This window comes from Podarcis cretensis, assembly GCF_951804945.1.
Source record: "Podarcis cretensis genome assembly, chromosome: 5".
NCBI lineage: Eukaryota > Metazoa > Chordata > Lepidosauria > Squamata > Lacertidae > Podarcis > Podarcis cretensis.
In genome coordinates, this window is record NC_137174.1 from 98,090,732 (window position 1) to 98,109,528 (window position 18,797).

The following is an 18,797-nucleotide window of genomic DNA, read 5'->3' on the forward strand; positions in this document are numbered from 1 at the left end:
AAAATGCATGTAGGGTTTCCAACTTTTCAGATGGCTTCTATTGCTGTTTGGGATTCTCAGCAATTATCATCATCATTATTTATTAAGTTTCTTTACCGCCCTTTGTGTAAGGATCACAGTGCAGAGTACAACATAAAAGCACAAAACATGAATAAACATTCACAAACTTTTTCTTGATAATAATCAGCTAAATAGTTTGAGGATCTATACAACTGTGTAACATGCAGAAAACAGCGTTTCTAGAGAAATCAAAGACTGGAACTGAGGGAAGTCGGGGGTTGGGGGTGGGTGGGTTCTGTGGGGGGAGGGAGGAAAAATGGGGGAGAATAAGGATTATATGTTTCTGGATAATAAGTTTTGTTTTAATTTTGAATAAAAAGTTATTTTATATATATATATATATATATAAGCACAAATGGGGACGCAGGTGGCGCTGTGGGTTAAAGCCTCAGCGCCTAGGACTTGCCGATCGAAAGGTCGGCGGTTCGAATCCCTGCGGCGGGGTGCGCTCCCGCTGCTCGGTCCCAGCGCCTGCCAACCTAGCAGTTCGAAAGCACCTCCGGGTGCAAGTAGATAAATAGGGACCGCTTACCAGCGGGAAGGTAAACGGCGTTTCCGTGTGCGGCTCTGGCTCGCCAGAGCAGCGATGTCACGCTGGCCACGTGACCCGGAAGTGTCTCCGGACAGCGCTGGCCCCTGGCCTCTTAAGTGAGATGGGCGCACAACCCCAGAGTCTGTCAAGACTGGCCCGTACGGGCAGGGGTACCTTTACCTTTACCTTTATAAGCACAAAACTACGTACCGTAGTAACAGAAAAACAATAGCCCCCCTCTGCACACAGTTTAAAAGGCCATAGATAGTTTAATTAGCCAAAGGCCTGGCGAAAACGAACGTTTTTACTCGGTGCATAGAGCATATGAGGTTGGTTTATTTCCATTCTGCAAAAAGCTTCACCTGCTAATATCTGCAGAACAAGGGGCTGTTAAAAGGCGCAGCTATCGAAAAGTTGGCAGTCCTACACACACCCTGAGGGCCTACACACTCCAATAAATCTGTTGCAGTGGGAGTTGGGGGGAGTGCAGCAGGAGAGAGCCTCAAGATCGGATTGTAAAATACCCAGTATGAAATAGCACGGTTTTGCTTTCACTAAAGAGTAAATAAATGCATCTGGTGAACAGGTTAAATAGTGAAAACATTTTTTTTTAAAAAGAGGAGATAAAAGGAGGGGTAGGAGAGGATTCCAAGGAACACTCCACGACTCCTTCCTCTTGCACAGTTGTGCAGAAGGGGGGATTTTGGCAGGTGCATCTTCTCCCACATGTTGGTGGGGGAAAAGCTGCGTAGACTCAGATTTTCTCTCTTGCACACATATGGAGACGCACAAAGGAGTCCTCTTCAGCTTTGCATCCTGTCACCTCCTCAAAAGTCCTGTTCGTGCAGGAAGGTAGTTAGTTATCCCTTTCATTAGGTTTCATAGACTTTCCCATGAGAAAACCTGGGTCTGAGCACTAAGAAGCAACGGGTCACAGAGCATGGTGCAGACTCGGGCACCCTTTTTTTTTTTTTTTGCACCGTTTTCTGTAGCAGATTGCAGGGAAACATCCAGTCTGGATGTCGAGTTAATCCTTAACTTCCCATTTGTGTTCGCCTAAACTCTTGTGGTTTCGGCCGTGATGAATCCCTTCCCTTGCATGCTTCCGTAGCAAAGTTATTGGTCTTCCTCGTGGTCCAGCTTTGCTTTTTCACTCTCGATTCAACCTGATGTGTTCCCAGGAAGTGCTAAAATGCATGAGGAATCGCTTTACTTTTAAATCCATTTGTAAGTGTGGAAAGAGCCCCCCGCCCTCTCAATCAACCTCATTGTGAAGCATTATTCAGGAGTGCATTAAGATGCATTTAGGCTGCGCAGGAGAAACAAATAAATTCTCCTTTCCTCTGAAATGCAGGTGTTCCTGGTGTGCATAAGGATTCCTCAATCTAATTCGTACCCTAATGTTAAAGCGAAAACGTACAAAGTTCTGTTTGTGTAACAGGCTCTTTTGCAAAGCGCACAAACCTCTCCAGGTTCTTTTATAACTTTCTTCGTTGTAGATATTTGCATATATATATATATATATATATATATATGCAATATATGAGAGAGCAATCATCATAAGAAGGTTTCTGATTGTTCAAGTAATTGCCGTCCTCCCCAACACCACAAAGATGAGATGTGTGGACCTGTGGTTCTAAAATTGCCTTTTTTCATAGGAAGTTGGGGGCTCCCTGTGGAGAAGACAGCGTGCTTTTCATTGGGTTCATTATTTGGTGTGTTGTGGGTTCATGTGGGGTGACACACAGGCCCACACCCATGGAAAATGTATTTAAGACCATATCCCAGGATACTCTTCAGCAGGGGAGGAGAATCTTTGCCCCCCCCCTCCGGGTGTGCCGGCTGAAAGCTCCAAGGCTAAGGAGCAAACCCTACACAAATCAGGAGCGCAGTCCCTAAGGCAGTTGGATGGCGCCGTGTACGCCTCCTTCTGGCAACTCCTGCAGCCTAGCAGGTGTAAAACGTCTTGCTCTGCTTTCCTTTAGACCCCATCAGGGAGGCCCAGAGGGGGGTCTTGTCCTCTGGGCATCCCAGAACCTCCAGACACACGGCCCAGGCTTGTGCCCCAGGGACCTCACTTCAGTGCCACTAATGCAGCGGTTTGACCTCACCTTCGGAGGCACACTCCATTGTCTCTCGAGACAGACAGATGCGAACAACAACAACTTCCATTCTGTGGGAGATGAATGATGCTGGCAGGGTATGGATAAAAGGTAAAGGGACCCCTGATCATTAGGTCCAGTCGTGGCCGACTCTGGGGTTGCGGCGCTCATCTCGCTTTATTGGCCGAGGGAGGCGGCGTTTGTCCGCAGACAGCTTCCAGGTCATGTGGCCAGCATGACTAAGCCGCTTCTGGTGAACCAGAGCAGCGCACGGAAATGCCGTTTACCTTCTCGCCGGAGCGGTACCTATTTATCTACTTGCACTTTGACGTGCTTTCGAACTGCTAGGTTGGCAGGAGCAGGGACCGAGCAACGGGAGCTCACCCCGTCGCAGGGATTTCTCACCGCCGACCTTCTGATTGGCAAGTCCTAGGCTCTGTGGTTTAACCCACAGCGCCACCCGCGTCCCAAGGGTATGGATAGAGTTCAACAACTTAGGACCAGGGCATCTGCTTAGGAGCGCTTTCTCCTATATAGACCCGTCCATATGCTGATATCTTAGGGTGAGACTCTCCCAGTTGTGCTGCAGCCTGCGGAGATTAATGTTGTGGCAACCTAGGAAAGGGCCCGTTGGGTTGCGGTGGAATCGCATCTCTGCTGAAGTGAGGCAAGCGCCAACTTTGATGTGTTTTTAAATGCTTATTTTAAGACTCATCTGTTTACTCAGGCTTTTGTAGCTGCTAATACCACAGGGTTTTGTTTTGTTTGTTTTGGTAACAACCCATCTTAAGTATCCTACTGTATTGCATTTTAATTTATGGTTTCTACTGGGAATCTGCTTGTGGACCTTCCTGGTATCTTGGATGAGTGGTTAGGGTACAGAAGTGGTTTAAATAATTGAAAAACAAGGGGTCTGGAGACCCTCACCTCTTCTGCAGGGATCTTTTGTCAGTTGTTTGCGAGTTTTTACATACTGCACGATAATTATTTTTTTTATGAATGAAATTTGTATACCGCCCTTCATCCGTAGATTTCAGGGAGGCTCACGACATAGAAATACAGGATAGAAACCCAAAATGCATCACAAAAACAAGAACCGATTGCCCCAGAGCGACGCTGCGTAGGATTCATTTATCATCCATTTCACTTTTTCTCTAGGGAGCTTCATGGGTTTTTATCCCATTTTGTTCCCACAATAACCCTAGTGAGGTGGCTTGGGCCGGGTGCCTTGCTCAATGGGCTTCCTGGTGTTTGGGTTCAAAGTGAAGCCCAATTCTCTCCCTGTTACGCTCTCATTATTTCCAGATTGCATCCGGTTATTTCTCAGGAGTGCCGACATGCCTAGTTAATCCACGCTCTGGCCCATTACACGAGCGCTCCCTTGTATTTATACTCCAATCTTCCTTTGGGATGCTGGCCTTTAGCTTCTACCTAGACAAGGTGTAGGCCAGGAAGAGGTATATGAATGGGACAGGCAATATGTCCTCTTCATTGCATTCGGTTCTCACTATAAGCCCTGCAGGCTTCGGCTATACCCATTTTACAGATAAGTAGCTGAGGCCGAGAAAAAGCAACTTGCCCAAGGTCACACAAGAGGTCAATGGAAGAGTTGGGATTTGAACTCATGCTTTTTTTTCAGGTCCCAAGTCGATTTCTCTGTGCGCTAGGCCACACAGTAAGTGATGACACGGAGGAAGGCGTCTGTTAGTGTCTCCTAATCAGAGAACAATATGTTTTGCTGAAATGCAGATGGATTTGATCCAGACCTCTACCTGCGAAGTAAATTAGCAGTGGCAGAGGCCTTGACTCTTTGGAGAGGTTGCCGGAATAATAAAACAAATTTCAGCAGCCACTTTGTGGCTCTCCTACGGGTCGCTTCACTTGACGATGCCCCTAAGGGCAGAGACTATTTCATCACAGAGGCCTGAACAGTTGTTGGGAGAGATACCCTACACCGGCTTTCCCCAACCGGGTGCCCTTCAGGCTTTTGGGACTACGACTCCCATGAGCGCCAGCGAGCATGGCTGATGGGAGTTGTGATCCAAAACTTTCTGGATAGCTCAGTTGTCTAGAGGCTGGTGCCGATAATGCCAGGGTTTCACCTTTGATCCCTGTATGGGACAGCTGCATTGCGGGGGGTTGGACTAGATGATCCTCAGGGGTCCCTTCCAACTCTGAAATTTTGTTATTCTAGAGGGCACCAGGTTGGGGAAGTCTGAGCTAGACTAACCTAAGGCACAGGAGCCTAGACAAGGCCTAGAACCCATGTACCTACAGGACTGCCTCTCCTGGTCTGCCCCACGGAGGACCTTAAGGTCCACAAATAATGACATTTTGGAGGTCCCAAGTCGCAAGGTGGTTAGATTGGTCTCAACTAGGGCCAGGGCCTTTTCAGTACTGGCCCCGACTTGGTGGAACGCTCTGTCACAAGAGACAAGGGCCCTGCAGGACTTGACATCTTTCCTGTCTGCAAGACAGAGCTGTTCCGCCTGGCCTTTGGTTTGGACTCAGTCTGACCCTTATGTCTCCCTCCCGTTATGGTCTTGATTTATCGGCTATTTTTAAAATGAGGCTGCATTTTAAATCCCCCCCCCCATCATGTTTTCTACTGTGATTTTATTGGCCTGAGCCCGGCTCTGGCTGGGGAGGGCGGGGTATAAATAAAAATTATTATTATTATTTTTATTAAGGCCTCTCTAGGTAAGGCTGGGAGATACGCTGCTATAAAATTGATGGCAACCCTAAGGGAAGGTTATGGCCTCCACCCATTGCTCCTATACCAGTGAGGGGGCACAGGGAAAGCTCATTTCCCCTGACCATTGGGCCTGCTGGCTAGAGGCAATGGGAGTCTGAGCCCAGCAATAACTGGAGGTCCAGGTTCCTCATTCCTTCCCTGTACATATTTGGTGCCGGGCTGAGACCTGGGAGTCCGGGGTTCGAATCTTGACTCAGCCATGAAGCTCAATGGGTGACCTTGGGCCTATCGCTGCCTCTTGGCTTAACCCACCTCGCAGGGTCGTTGTGGGGGTTAGATGGGGAGGGGGGACCACGTACACCGCCTTGGACCCCTTGGAGGAAATATCAAATAAATAAATAAGATTATGATAGTGCGGCATTGCTACTGGAAACAGATTTATGGGGGCATTTTTTTGAAACTTAAGGAAACGTTAGCTTGTGAAAGTAGCCACAGAATGTATCTTTCGCACTGGAGTCAATTCATTTACCGTTTTTTTTGCTCTATAGGACTCACTTTTTCCCTCCTAAAAAGTAAGGGGAGATGTGTGTGCATCTTATGGAGCGAATGCAGGCTGCGCAGCTATTCCAGAAGCCGGAACAGCAAGAGGGATCCCCCATCATTCTGCCCGGACGCTGAGGTCCAGCGCTGAGGGCCTTCTGGCGGTTCCCTCATTGCGAGAAGCAAAGCTACAGGGAACCAGGCAGAGGGCCTTCTCGGTAGTGGCGCCCGCCCTGTGGAACGCCCTTCCAGCAGATGTCAAAGCGATAAACAACTACCTGACATTCAGAAGACATCTTAAGGCAGCCCTGTTCAGGGAAGTTTTTAACGTGTGATATTTTACTGTATTTTTGCTTTCTATGGAAGCCGCCCAGAGTGGCTGGGGAGGCCCAGCCAGATGGGCGGGGTATAAATAAATTATTATTATTATTATTATTATTATTATTATTATTATTATTGTTCTGGCTTCTGAGATTCAGAACATTTTTTTTCTTGTTTTCCTCCTCCAAAAACTAGGTGCATCTTATGGTCTGGCGCGTCTTATAGAGTGAAACATACGATATTTAGAAAGGAATTGTGTGCTCACTTCAGATCCTTTCTTTGGAAGGTCTCACACAGTTCATAGAATTGTCAGGGGACCCAAAGGGTCAACGAGTCCAAACCCCTGCAATGTAGGAATATTTATTTACTTTGAGGTGGAACCAGAGCAGCGCATGGAAACGCCGTTTACCTTCCCGCTGGAGCGGTACCTATTTATCTACTTGCACTTTGACGTGCTTTTGAACTGCTAGGTAGGCAGAAGCAGGGACCGAGCAACGGGAGCTCACCCCGTCACGGGGATTCGAACCGCCAACCTTCTGATCAGCAAGTCCTAGGCTCTGTTGTTTAACCCACAGCGCCACCCGTGTCCCTAAGACAGGATGTACTCCCTCCTGAATAACTTTCCCCCTTACATAAAGAGGGGGGTCCCCTCCTGTTTGTGTAATCCCCACCGCTGCCCCAGCTACCAGATATCTGCATTTTCACCCCATGTTATAACATTTCTCAGAATTTGGTAATCTGATGGTGTATGTGAGCTGATTTGGAAGGGCCATTTTCCAAAGACAACAGACAGCCTGAGGGGAGTCCAAATAGGCACAGACAGAAAACCAAACCACAAAAACTGGAAACAAATTCTGCACAGCTCAGCAAACCATGACATGGAATGAGAAAACAACTACCGTTTTTTTTTGCACCATTACACTCACTTTTTTCCTCCTGGAAAGTAAGGGGAAATGTCTGTGCGTGTTGTGGAGGGAATGCCTACAGGTGGCATGCCTACGGATTTTCCTCCTCTAAAAACTACGTGCGTGTTATGGTCAGGTGCGTGTTATAGAGCGAAAAAAACGGTACTTTAAAAAATACTGTTCAACAGCATGACAAAGCAGGTTGAGTACACACCATACATTTAAGGAACCCTCCCCCCAAAAAATCCTGGGAACTGTAGTTTGTTAAGAGAGCCAAAACGTACAAGTACCAAGGTTGTTGTTGTTTAGTCGTTTAGTCATGTCCGACTCTTTGTGACCCCATGGACCAGAGCACCCCAGGCACTCCTGTCTTCCACCGCCTCCTGCAGTTTGGTCAAACTCATGTTTGTAGCTTCGAGAGTACCAAGGTACGATTGTATATTATTTTCACTAATGGGTGATGTTATGTACTGAAGTTCTCACCCTGGGCCAGCAGGGGGATACTGTAGATAGTTTTCACTCAGATCCGCATATGCAAATAAGGAATTGAAAGTGACGTTCAGTGAATGGATAGTTACAGAAAGTTGTTACTGTTGCTTTGTAGTTGAGATCTATATAAGCAGGCTGGCTGAACCCTTCAGTTCAGTTCAGTTCTGGCCTGTGAATAAACAAGAGCTGTTTGAAGAATCGCTGTGTCGTCTGATATGTTCACCCACAACCTAACAGGTGAATTGTGTATGTGTGTGTATATATATATATATGCACAATTTACCCTTTTTGTACATATGCCTTTTTGTACATATTAGTCAGCTGGAGAACTTCACTGCAAAAAATCAGAAACGTTTGGATTTCGAACAACAGCTGTGTTTCGGTTTGCAGATTCAGAAAATGCAGATGAGGTAAGTTCACCTTTAAATGTGAATTGAATCAAACCTGCCCCACCCCCCCAATCCTTGCTGAGAAAGAGCTCTGTTGAACTCCAAAGCTTCCTTCATGCCAAACAAAAGAGAAGTCAGTCACTTTTCCACTTGCTCTATTTTGTATGTATTCTTAAGTTCGATTCACTCGGTGCAGCAATCGGAGTCGGACTGGAAAAACGAGAGGAACCAAAAACGACAGATTAGTTCATCCCTAACTGCATTCAATTCAAGGAAAACTTTCCTGGGCCGAACTCTGGGAAACAGGAAAAGCAATGCCACTGACGGTCCTGCAAAATTGAAGGAAAGCCAAGCTATGCATAGTACTGATTGGGTAGCCCATAAAACACCCAAAGCAATTTTGCACCGTAAAAATATTCCCCAGAGTGGCTGGGGAAACTCAGCCAGATGGGCGGGATATAAAAAATAAATTATTATATATATATATATATTTTAAAGGAGTAAGACAGCAGACATACCTATGAACTTAGCACTATTATTTTTTAATTCGAAAATGTCGAGAGCCTTTACTGGCCAAGGGAGCCGGCATACATCTTCCGGGTCTTGTGGCCAGCATGACTAAGCCGCTTCTGGAAAACCAGAGCAGCACACGGAAACGCCGTTTCCCTTCCCACCAGAGTGGTACCTATTTGTCTACTTGCACTGACGTGCTTTCGAACTGCTAGGTTGGCAGGAGCAGGGACAGAACAATGAGAGCTCACCCTGTCGTGGGGATTCGAACCGCCGACCTTCTGATTGGCAAGCCGTAGGCTAAGGAGCCCTTATCTTTGCTTCCTGCAAAGTTCTGAAAGTGAAGGATGTTTGCGCTGAGCGTGCCAGGTGGGGGGTGGGGTGGTAGTGTCAGGCACAAGAGGGAATTAATAATTTGTGTGGCTATTCCCTCCCCCCCACAGGTGGAATAAATGAAGACAACGGACACAGAGTTTTAGGTTAATGGGCGAAAATGGCCACAACTTTATTGATTACAGGAAAGAAGGGTATTGGTTTTAGGCATTGGCCCTAACCGACTATCCGGTCTGACCGGGAAGGGTTAAACACCAACAGGGGGAGCCACCCGAGATGCATATCCCTAGGCGCTCCCCGAGGGGTTACCGCTCGGGGGCGCGCTTTAGGCCCTAGCCTCCGTAGGTTTCGGACGAGGCGTCGCCCCTCGGAGTCCTTTAACGAACTACCCTTCAAGCATTGGGGGAGGTGATGGCGTTCCTCCCCCCCAACCTCATCTGCATGATAATACCCCGGCCAATGCCTACCGCCAAAACCGAGGGAGTTGGGACAATTTGCTACGAGGTAGGCGAAAAAACCAAGTGGCTCACAAAACCAGCCAATTAGCCAAATGGAAAAACTCCTACCAGGCCCCTTGCGGCGACCAGCCGAAGCCCATAGCAAGGTCAGTGGCAAAACCTAAAGGGCGGGTGGGTGGGAAACCGCGTTGTCTCCAGGGAAGAAAGGGGGCGAGCCAGGGGCTGCCCTGACCTTAAGTGGCCTTACGAAGTCCCGCCCCTGCCGCCAGCTGATTGGCTGGCGCCACAGGGTATGCTAATTGGGTGAATCCCTGTCTCCCGCGAGGCTGACGCCAGCCTCGCTAGAGCGAGTGTGGGCGGGGTCGTGATCCCACAACCCCCCCTCCTCCTGAAGATCGGAAGGGGCATTCCTATACAAAGCAGGCAGTTGTTGCCCCTGCGGCTGCCTCGGCATCAGATAACACAGTCACAGGGAGGCAGCGGCAAGTGGCAGGTCTGTGGTTTGCCACTTTGATACAAACACACACACAAAAATCCGCAAACATGGTGGTGTTTGTTCTATGCCTTACACATGTCAGCTCAAGCCCAGGAGAGAAAACTTGTAATTTTCATTAGGTATAAGTTTTAGGAACACAGGAAGCTCCCGTATTATACCTGGCCAGACAATTGCCCACTACTGCCAGCTCAGACTGGCAGCCGTCATTCTCCAGGGTCTTTCACATCACCTGATGCTACCTGATTATTATTTTTTAATGGGAATGCCAGATGTCAAATTTGGGGCATTCAGCATGTGTTCCAGCACCAACTATGCCCCTACCCCTTTTTTGTTTTTTACATGGCTGAGTAGACTTTCTATGATCTCTTGGCACCAGAATTCTAGCCAGGGCTGGGAATTTTCTCACCCCTCCCCTGGGCTTCTGACCGGGGGGGCATTGCAAAGAACCCTGTGTAACTGAAACACTTGTGCCGACCTGTGGCCAATAATTCTGTGCGGCTCTAAAAGTTTGCATGCTCTTAACAACGGCAGATTGTGGCCTGCTTAAAATAAAGTGACAAATCACCTTACCCATCTTGCGCACTGGGTCTGTGGACAGGCAGGGATTCCTTAATTCCGCCAGGCTTCTCTTAATTCCAAGTGCTTTGGCCCAGAACTATAAAAGAATAACCAGAAAGAGTGCTGTCAGTGCAAACCACACCACAGGAGGAGGGGAGAATACAAGACATCTGAGCTGCTTGCCCAGCCGCTGTTGCCTTTTGTCCTAGTGAGTGCAGCCGCCGCTCAGCCTTTGAAAGCAATCCTTGTGAGTCACTGAAAACGCTTCAATAAATCCAGCTTGTGGGAATTAAAATGATCAGTTACGTCAGGGCGGGAGTCGCCAGGACGCTGCCTTTTCCCCGAAGGAGCACAGACATGCCTTTTTCGCACTTTGGAAAAACTCCTGGAATCAGCACAGGGCTTTGGCGCCACAGCCCCTTCCCGACTCCCTGCCGCTGCTGCTAAAGTGGCAAAACTGGAATGCAAGTTAAGGAGGCACAGGGTTGCCAACTCCTCACCCCTTGGCTGCGCTCCTGCTTGCGCTTAGCAGAACACACAGAAATGAGGCAGGTGTGCCTTCTAGCATGGCACGATGCCCTCCAACATTTCTCCAATGAAAATAGGGACATCCTATTTTTAAAAAGGGATGTGGGTGGCGCTGTGGTGTAAACCACAGAGCCTAGGACTTGCCGATCAGAAGGTCGGTGGTTCGAATCCCCACGACGGGGTGAGCTCCCGTTGCTCGGTCCCTGCTCCTGCCTACCTAGCAGTTCGAAAGCACGTCAAAGTGCAAGTAGATACAGTGGTACCTCGGGTTACATACGCTTCAGGTTACATACGCTTCAGGTTACAGACTCCGCTAACCCAGAAATATTACCTCGGGTTAAGAACTTTGCTTCAGGATAAGAACAGAAATTGCGCTCCGGCGGCGCGACGGCAGCAGGAGGCCCCATTAGCTAAAGTGGTGCTTCAGGTTAAGAACAGTTTCAGGTTAAGAATGGACCTCCAGAATGAATTAAGTACTTAACCCAAGGTACCACTGTAAATAGGTACCGCTTCAGCAGGAAGGTAAACAGTGTTTCCGTGCGCTGCTCTGGTTTTGCCAGAAGCGCCTTAGTCATGCTGGTTACATGAACTGGAAAAACTGTCTGCGGACAAATGTCGGCTCCCTCAGCCAGTAAAGCGAGATGAGCGCCACATCCCCAGAGTCGTTTGCGACTGAACTTAACCGTCAGTGGTCCTTTACATTATTATTATTATTATGATTATTATGATTATTATGATTATGATTATTATTAATTCCCCATCCATCTGACTGGGTTGCCCCAGCCACTCTGGGAGGCTTCCAACATATGTAAAAACATAATAAAACATTAAACATTAAAAAAAACACTTCCCTATGCAGGGCTGCCTTCAGATGTCTTCTAAAGGTTGTGTAGTTACTTATCTCCTTGGCTCGAGGGTTGCATAAGTCCATACCCTCCAACATTTCTCCGATTAAAATAGCAACATCCTAAGGGAAAGCGGGACATTCCAGGACCAAATCAGAAACTGGGATGGCTTCTGGAAACCCGGGACTGTCCCTGGAAAATAGGGACAATTGGAGGGTTTGGAACTGCTGCCTCCCGCAATGTTTTGGCTGTGTTTGCAACCCTGAAGTGACCTCCCCAGGGTACAAGCCTGGGCAGTGTGTCTGGACGTCCTGGGCTGCCCAGAGGACAGAACCCCCTTCTTGGCCTTGCTGATGTGATCCAAAGTGAAGCGAATCAAGGTGTTTGGCACTAGATGGGCTGCAGGAATTGCCAGAAGGAGGCGAACAAGGTGCCATGCAACCGTCTTATTCCTGATTATGAAGGCTTGGACAAATCTTTTTTTAAATTTTTTTTTTATTCATTTTTCTTTTTCATTCATTACACACATCTCATATTCATAACATTTGCTATACATTCCTTCCTCCCTCCCCTCCTAGGCTTCCCCCAACTTCCACTTCTGGTTTGTTTCTCCTTTCACCCATTTTGCTGCCTTCTAAAAGAAAAAGTTACTAATAACATATTTATACAATAACATCAAACCTAAAAACATAAAAATAACAGTGAATACACTATATTATTTCTCTATCTTCTACACATTTTCTAATACAAACAATGTGAATGTTTATTTAAATCCTGCCATCAAGTCTATAGACTTTCTTTGTTTCTGCAAGTAAAACATAAATGGTTCCCATTCTTTTTCAAAATCACTGTTGTCTTTTTCTCTTAATCTGTCTGTCATTTTTGCCAGTTCTGCATAGTTCATCAACTTCTCTTGCCGTTGTTCTTTAGTTGGTATTTCTCCAGTCTTCCAATTTTCTGCAATCAACATTCTTGCTGCTGTAGTGGCATACATGAAAATAATCCTCTTTTCTTTTGGTATAACTTGGCTTAAAATACCTAATAAAAAGGCTTCTGGTTTTTTTTTTACAAAAGTTATTTTCAACATTTTCTTCAGTTCATTATATATCATTCCCCAATAAGCTTTTACCTTTTTACGTCTTGGACAAATCTTTAATCACTGACACATGCACAATACTTTAAGCGCTGTAATTCCACAGTGGAGCAACTGAGTTTGACCAGGGGAGACTTCTGTCTGAAGCTCTAGAGAGGTGATGCCCCTGAGTTTATGGCCAATACTAAACTGGGTTGACTTGGTATAAGATAGGTTCTTCCCGTGATCATAGAAATCATACAATTCCAGTGCAGGAATATGCAGTTGTGCCATACAGGGATCAAACCTGCGACCTTGGCATTATCAGCACCACGCTCTAACCAACTGAGCCGGAGAAGACACACAATCTATGTTATTAAGCAACACACTTCAGGATTTATTTATTTTTTTAAAATGACCCCAAACCCAACCAGTCCTGTACTGTCCTCACTGACTCAAGGTGAAGAAAGAACAGGACTACAGACTACAAATTACAGAAGGATGGGCAACATTTTAATTCTGGCAGTATCGGGCCTGTATAAATTACGAAGCTGCGTTTTTTGTTTTTTTCTCTTTCTGGCAGACACATGTAATTATGCAGAAAGCCTCGCTCACTGGATTCCTGCCAGCCATGCGGCTGTTAAAATCACAGGAGCCCTGCCAGTAAAAAAATTTGGCTACCATGGCTTCCCAGGGTGGCTGATAGGTTGCCAACTGATGGGGTGGGGACCTAGCCTGCTCTTGTGCCTTTTACAGCAATGTGATGTTCATATGAAGCTTTTAATGGTTAGGGATGGGCGAGGAATTTGAATCAGGTCACTTTTAAAGGCAAATCTACCTTTCCCCAGATATACAATTTTTATTTCTTCGTTTTATCACTCAGAAATTGCTCCTGGTTTCCACATACGCCTTTTCAGATAGTTTAAATGTTTCATCCTAGCATTTCTGATACTTGGCATTTTATTTTATTTAGAAAATTTGAAAATAAATAATTAGGATTCTGAATTTTAAAAACCAATATTATGACTACTAATGAAGAAGAAAGAATTATATTCAAGGGAATGAACTGTATGGTGAAATGTTACTAAAATTAATACAAAGTACCCATTTTACTCTCATGTTGGCTCATTGTTGACTTTCTTTGATAGGCTAATTTAGTTAGCAAAGCGGTTTCCCATATTTTCTGTACCCTTTCTTTCAGCCGGAGAGGACTTTTTATTTTCCATAACTGCGCAATACTCTTGCTAATAAAGTAATCACAAGTTTCTGTTTCTCCCACTTTTGTTTTTAATAGGCAATGGAGTATAGTTAGGATTTCCTGGTATGTCATATCCTAGATATGAGGGACGCAGGTGGCGCTGTGGGTTAAAGCCTCAGCGCCTAGGACTTGCCGATCGAAAGGTCGGCGGTTCGAATCCCTGCGGCGGGGTGCGCTCCCGCTGCTCGGTCCCAGCGCCTGCCAGCCTAGCAGTTCAAAAGCACCTCCGGGTGCAAGTAGATAAATAGGGACCACTTACCAGCGGGAAGGTAAACGGCGTTTCCGTGTGCGGCTCTGGCTCGGCAGATGCAGCTTTGTCACGCTGGCCACGTGACCCGGAAGTGTCTCCGGACAGCGCTGGCCCCTGGCCTCTTAAGTGAGATGGGCGCACAACCCCAGAGTCTGTCAAGACTGGCCCGTACGGGCAGGGGTACCTTTACCTTTACCTTTTACATATCCTAGATATCCTACACTATTTTAAAAGTCCCCCTCCATTTTATTTTATTTCTAATTTCACACATTTCCAGAAACTGTGAATATAACCTGCTTTCGATTTCCTGCATCTCCAACAAAATAAATTCAAATTCTTAATTCATGAGGTGTAAAGGACCATTGATTTTGTGGGGTGGGGTGGGGGTGGAATTCTTTCAAATTAGTATTTGTAAGTACTCCTAGAATGAATTAAATAGGCAGGACTCTTCTACCTGTGAAATTGTAAGGTTGCAGTTTGCCATGTCTTTCTCTGTTTGGTTTTATTTTATTCTCTGTATTTTAAAATGACTACAAGCGACTCCCTGCTTATGCTGGAGTTACATTCAGGTCTCCTGGTGCATAAGTGAAATGTGTGTGAGTGGGGAGCCCACACCCCATTGCTCCTCCAGCTCACGAGGAGACCTCCCCAGATCCTGAAGCGTCCTCTCCGGGCTCTGGGAAAGGTCTCCTTGCGAGTAGGAGGTGCAGCAGGGCTTTGCTGAGCCAGTGGCGTAGCGTGGGGGGTGCAGGGGGGCCCGGCCGCACCGGGCGCAACATCTGGGGGGCCGCGCTCGCCGCCTCCGGAGTCGCCGAAGAGCCTTGGGCGCAGGCTGTAGTAGAGCCCCATGTCTCGCGGAACCGACGAGCTGTGCGCACGTCCGGGCTGAAGGCGTCCGGCAGGCAGCGGCTCTCAGCGCTGGCCACGGAGGGCGCGCCAGGCAGCCCCTCCTCACAGCCCCGCTGCCGCCGCTGCTGCAGCTGCTGGGCCATGTTGCATTTTCCTCGCCTCTGCCCTCCTCCTCCGGGCAAGTGGCGTCGTTTGGGCGGCAGCGCCAGCGGCAACTCGCCTCAGATCACCTGACACAGACCCGCCGCCACCACCATGGCTACCTTACTGTAAATACCCCAGCCCAGGCAGCAGCAAGAAGAAGCTGGCAGCGACGGCAGGTTAGGGGTTAGGGGCGCAAATTACTTGCCTTGCCCCGGGTTAGGGGGTGCAAATTACTTGCCTTGCCCCGGGTGCTGACAACCCACGCTACGCCGCTGTGCTGAGCATCTTCAGGTCTCTCCCCCCATTTCCGGGTTTCTGTGCCGCACATATGTGCAGTCTCACATGACTTGAACGCACATAAATGGGGGGGGGGAGTTGCCTGTATATGCAATATCAGAAATAAATAGACAGCACTAACTCAGAAAACCTAATCGGCAAAAGCGAAGTAAAAGATCTTCAAAATGCGTCCATGGACCTAACGGTCCATTACCTATTTTTATCAAAAATAGAACATTTGATTTAAAACTTCTATGGCTTGATCATATGGAATTACATGCCCATCTCTGCCCCAGTCACCAAGATATAATGTGTTATGTACTGAAGTTCTCACCCTGGGCCAGCAGGGGGATACTGTAGATAGTTTTCACTCAGGTCCACATATGCAAATAAGGAATTGAAAGTGACGTTCAGTGATTGGATAGTTACAGAAAGTTGTTACTGTTGCTTTGTAGTTGAGCTCTATATAAGCAGGTTAGCCGAACCCTTCAGCCCACTTCTGTTCTGGCCTGTGAATAAACAAGAGCTGTCTGAAGAATCGCTGTGTGATATGTTCACCCACAACTTAACATAACGTGTTTCTTTTTGTCAAGCCCAGACCGATACGTTTACGGCACTGTGTTAAATTCATTTAACAATATAAAGGTCAGCGGTGATACAGCTGGTGCTATTTTTTGACGATTCCAACGCTTTCAGAACATCTGTTGGAAAACATTTAGGATTCAGAATCTTCCTGATTTGTGCTTTCTGAAACAAGGGTGTAGAAGTAAAAAAATTTTTTATGTGTTTTTGTGTATTGTAATGTTTTTCTTTTTTCTTGTTTCTTTTTTATGTGATAAATGTGAAAACCAACAAAAAATTGGGGGGGGGGGGGAACAAGGCACAAACTGAAGCACAGCCATCGCCTGAAATTTACGCCTCTCCGAATTTTGCAACACAGTTCCCTGGCCGATTCACGTTCACAAAAACACACACCCTAGCCTAACCATCTGCTTAGAAATGCACACAATAGTGGAAATAGTACAAGAATGCACCGCACTAGGGGGAAAACCAGGTTTGCAAAAATGTGTATGATCGCAATAAAATGCCGATGAATTTTCATGAGGATTAAATAAATAAATAAATCCGCAAACTGATGTGGAAATTTGAAGAACTAAATTTTAAGATTGCAAGAACGAGCATTGCTGCCAGCCATGTACGAAGACAGGTCATTGGCCTATGTGGACCAATACTGTCTACTTTGACTGGCAGCTGCACAAGAAAGTGTGAGGGAAAGGCTGTTTCCCTGTCCTGCTACCAAGTGCATATACAGCCACAACACAGGTTGCGTGTTTTCGGGTTACAGACATGCTGAAACCCGGATGTACAGTGGTACCTCTGGATACGAACGGGATCCGTTCCGGAGCCCCATTCGCATCCTGAAGTAAACGTAACGCGCGTGCGCAAGTCGCGTTTCGCCACTTCCGCGCATGTGCATGACATGTCTACGCATGCGCGAGCGGCGAAACCCGGAAGTAACGCGCTCTGTTACTTCCGGGTCGCCGCGGAGCGCAACCCGAAAATATTCATCCCAAGGCTACTTCAACCCGAGGTATGACTGTACCGGAATGGGTTACTTCCGGGTTTAGTTGCTTGCACATGCGCAGAAGCGCTAAATTGCGCTTTGCGCATGCGCAAAAGCACCGAATCGCAACCCACGTGTGCGCAGATGCGGCGCTGCGGGTTGCGGGTGCTGCGGGTTGCGAACGTGCCTCCCGCATGGATCACGTTTGCAACCCGAGCGTCCACTGTACTTGTTATGTAGTGAAGTTTCACCCTGGGCCAGCAGGGGGATACTGTAGATAGTTTTCATTCAGGTCTGTAGATAGTTTTCACTCAGGTCCACGTCAGTTATTTTAGGCGGGAAACTCTGGGTTGTTGTTGCTACAATGTTGACAGCCGGCTGCCTATAAAAGCAGGCCGGCTGAGCTGTTTGCTAGTCAGTTCTATTCCAGCTTACAAAATAAAGAGCTGCTTTGGAGAAATCGCTGTGTCGTCTGCTATGTCAACCCACAATTTAACAGTACTCATTCAGGCAACATGGATCAAGATGGGGCAAATTCTGACTCGGTATAATACAGCTCCCTTTGTTCCTTCCAAGGTTCTTTTTTTTTGCTTGGGATCTCTGGCAGTTGGAAATCAGAGCCTTAACTGCTTCGGACCCTGGAGCCAGTACCCAGCCGCCATGACCGGTAGCAACTGATAGCCTTATCTTCCACAAACACATCTAATCTCCCTTTAAAGCTGTCCTAAGTGAGCTGCTACTGGCATCCGTCTGTCTCGGGAGACAATGGAAGACTGTGCCTTCAGCAGAGGACCTTGAGGTCTCAGATTTCAGCAGCCGCCTGTGCAATGCCTTAAATTCAGCACCCCCACCTCTCGCCTTTACATCACAGTTGCAGCACCCCCGAGGCTCTGTGCCCAGTGTAACCAAAGCTTAAATTCGCCTCTGGTACCTTTAGGTGTGAAGTCAAACTTGGAGGGCCTATGTGGCTGTAGACCGATATGGGAGAGACATGTTTTGTTGCAGCTGGGGCAGACGAAGGCGTTTGGTTGTGCTGCACCAGGGTGTTTCTTCTCTCTGCGCTTCCTCCCAGCGGTCATTCCTCCTCCGGTCACAGCTATGGCTCCAGATGCTGCAGTCATCTGCAAGGGATTCCCACATCGAAGGGCTGATGTTGCAAAACATTCATGCCACGTTTGCAGACATCTTTGCAACACAGAGTTGGTCTGTGATGGCCTGGGATTCCGATTCAGAGGCTGAACCGGAGGAATCCCAGCCTGCACAGGAGTCCCCGCCTCCAGGGCCTGCTGAGCTGGGGCAGGGCCTTGATTCTGAAGTGCCTGCACCTGTGCCGGATCCTCAGGAGCAGAAACCAGGTGAATCCACTCTGGCTCCGGAGGTGGTTGAGGACTCAGTGCCTACAGGTGAGCCTCCCCCTGGGTCCAGTAACCCTCCGACCTCTCCTGAGCTGCAGAGGCTCAGGGCAGAGAGGCGAAGGGAACTGGTTTCTCCCAGGAGGAGTGCTCGCCTTAAGGCCAGGAGAGGCGGGTCTCCTGGGGGCCGGGACCGCCCCTGGCCTCAGAGAAGATAAAGGCCAGTCAGCCCGGTCCCAGGTTGTGGGAGCAACGTCGTTGATGAGCTGTT

At 47.6% G+C, this 18,797-nt stretch overlaps 1 long non-coding RNA gene across 1 annotated transcript; it reads right to left on the minus strand.

Annotated features, from left to right (window-relative positions):
- Window positions 1-8,003: 8,003 nt before the first annotated feature.
- Window positions 8,004-10,685, minus strand: LOC307217204. The gene is made up of 2 exons (XR_013839427.1): window positions 10,401-10,685; window positions 8,004-8,362 (listed from the first exon to the last, which is right to left on the minus strand). It is a non-coding gene; the product is annotated as an uncharacterized lncRNA (long non-coding RNA).
- Between the last annotated feature and the right edge of the window lie 8,112 nt (window positions 10,686-18,797).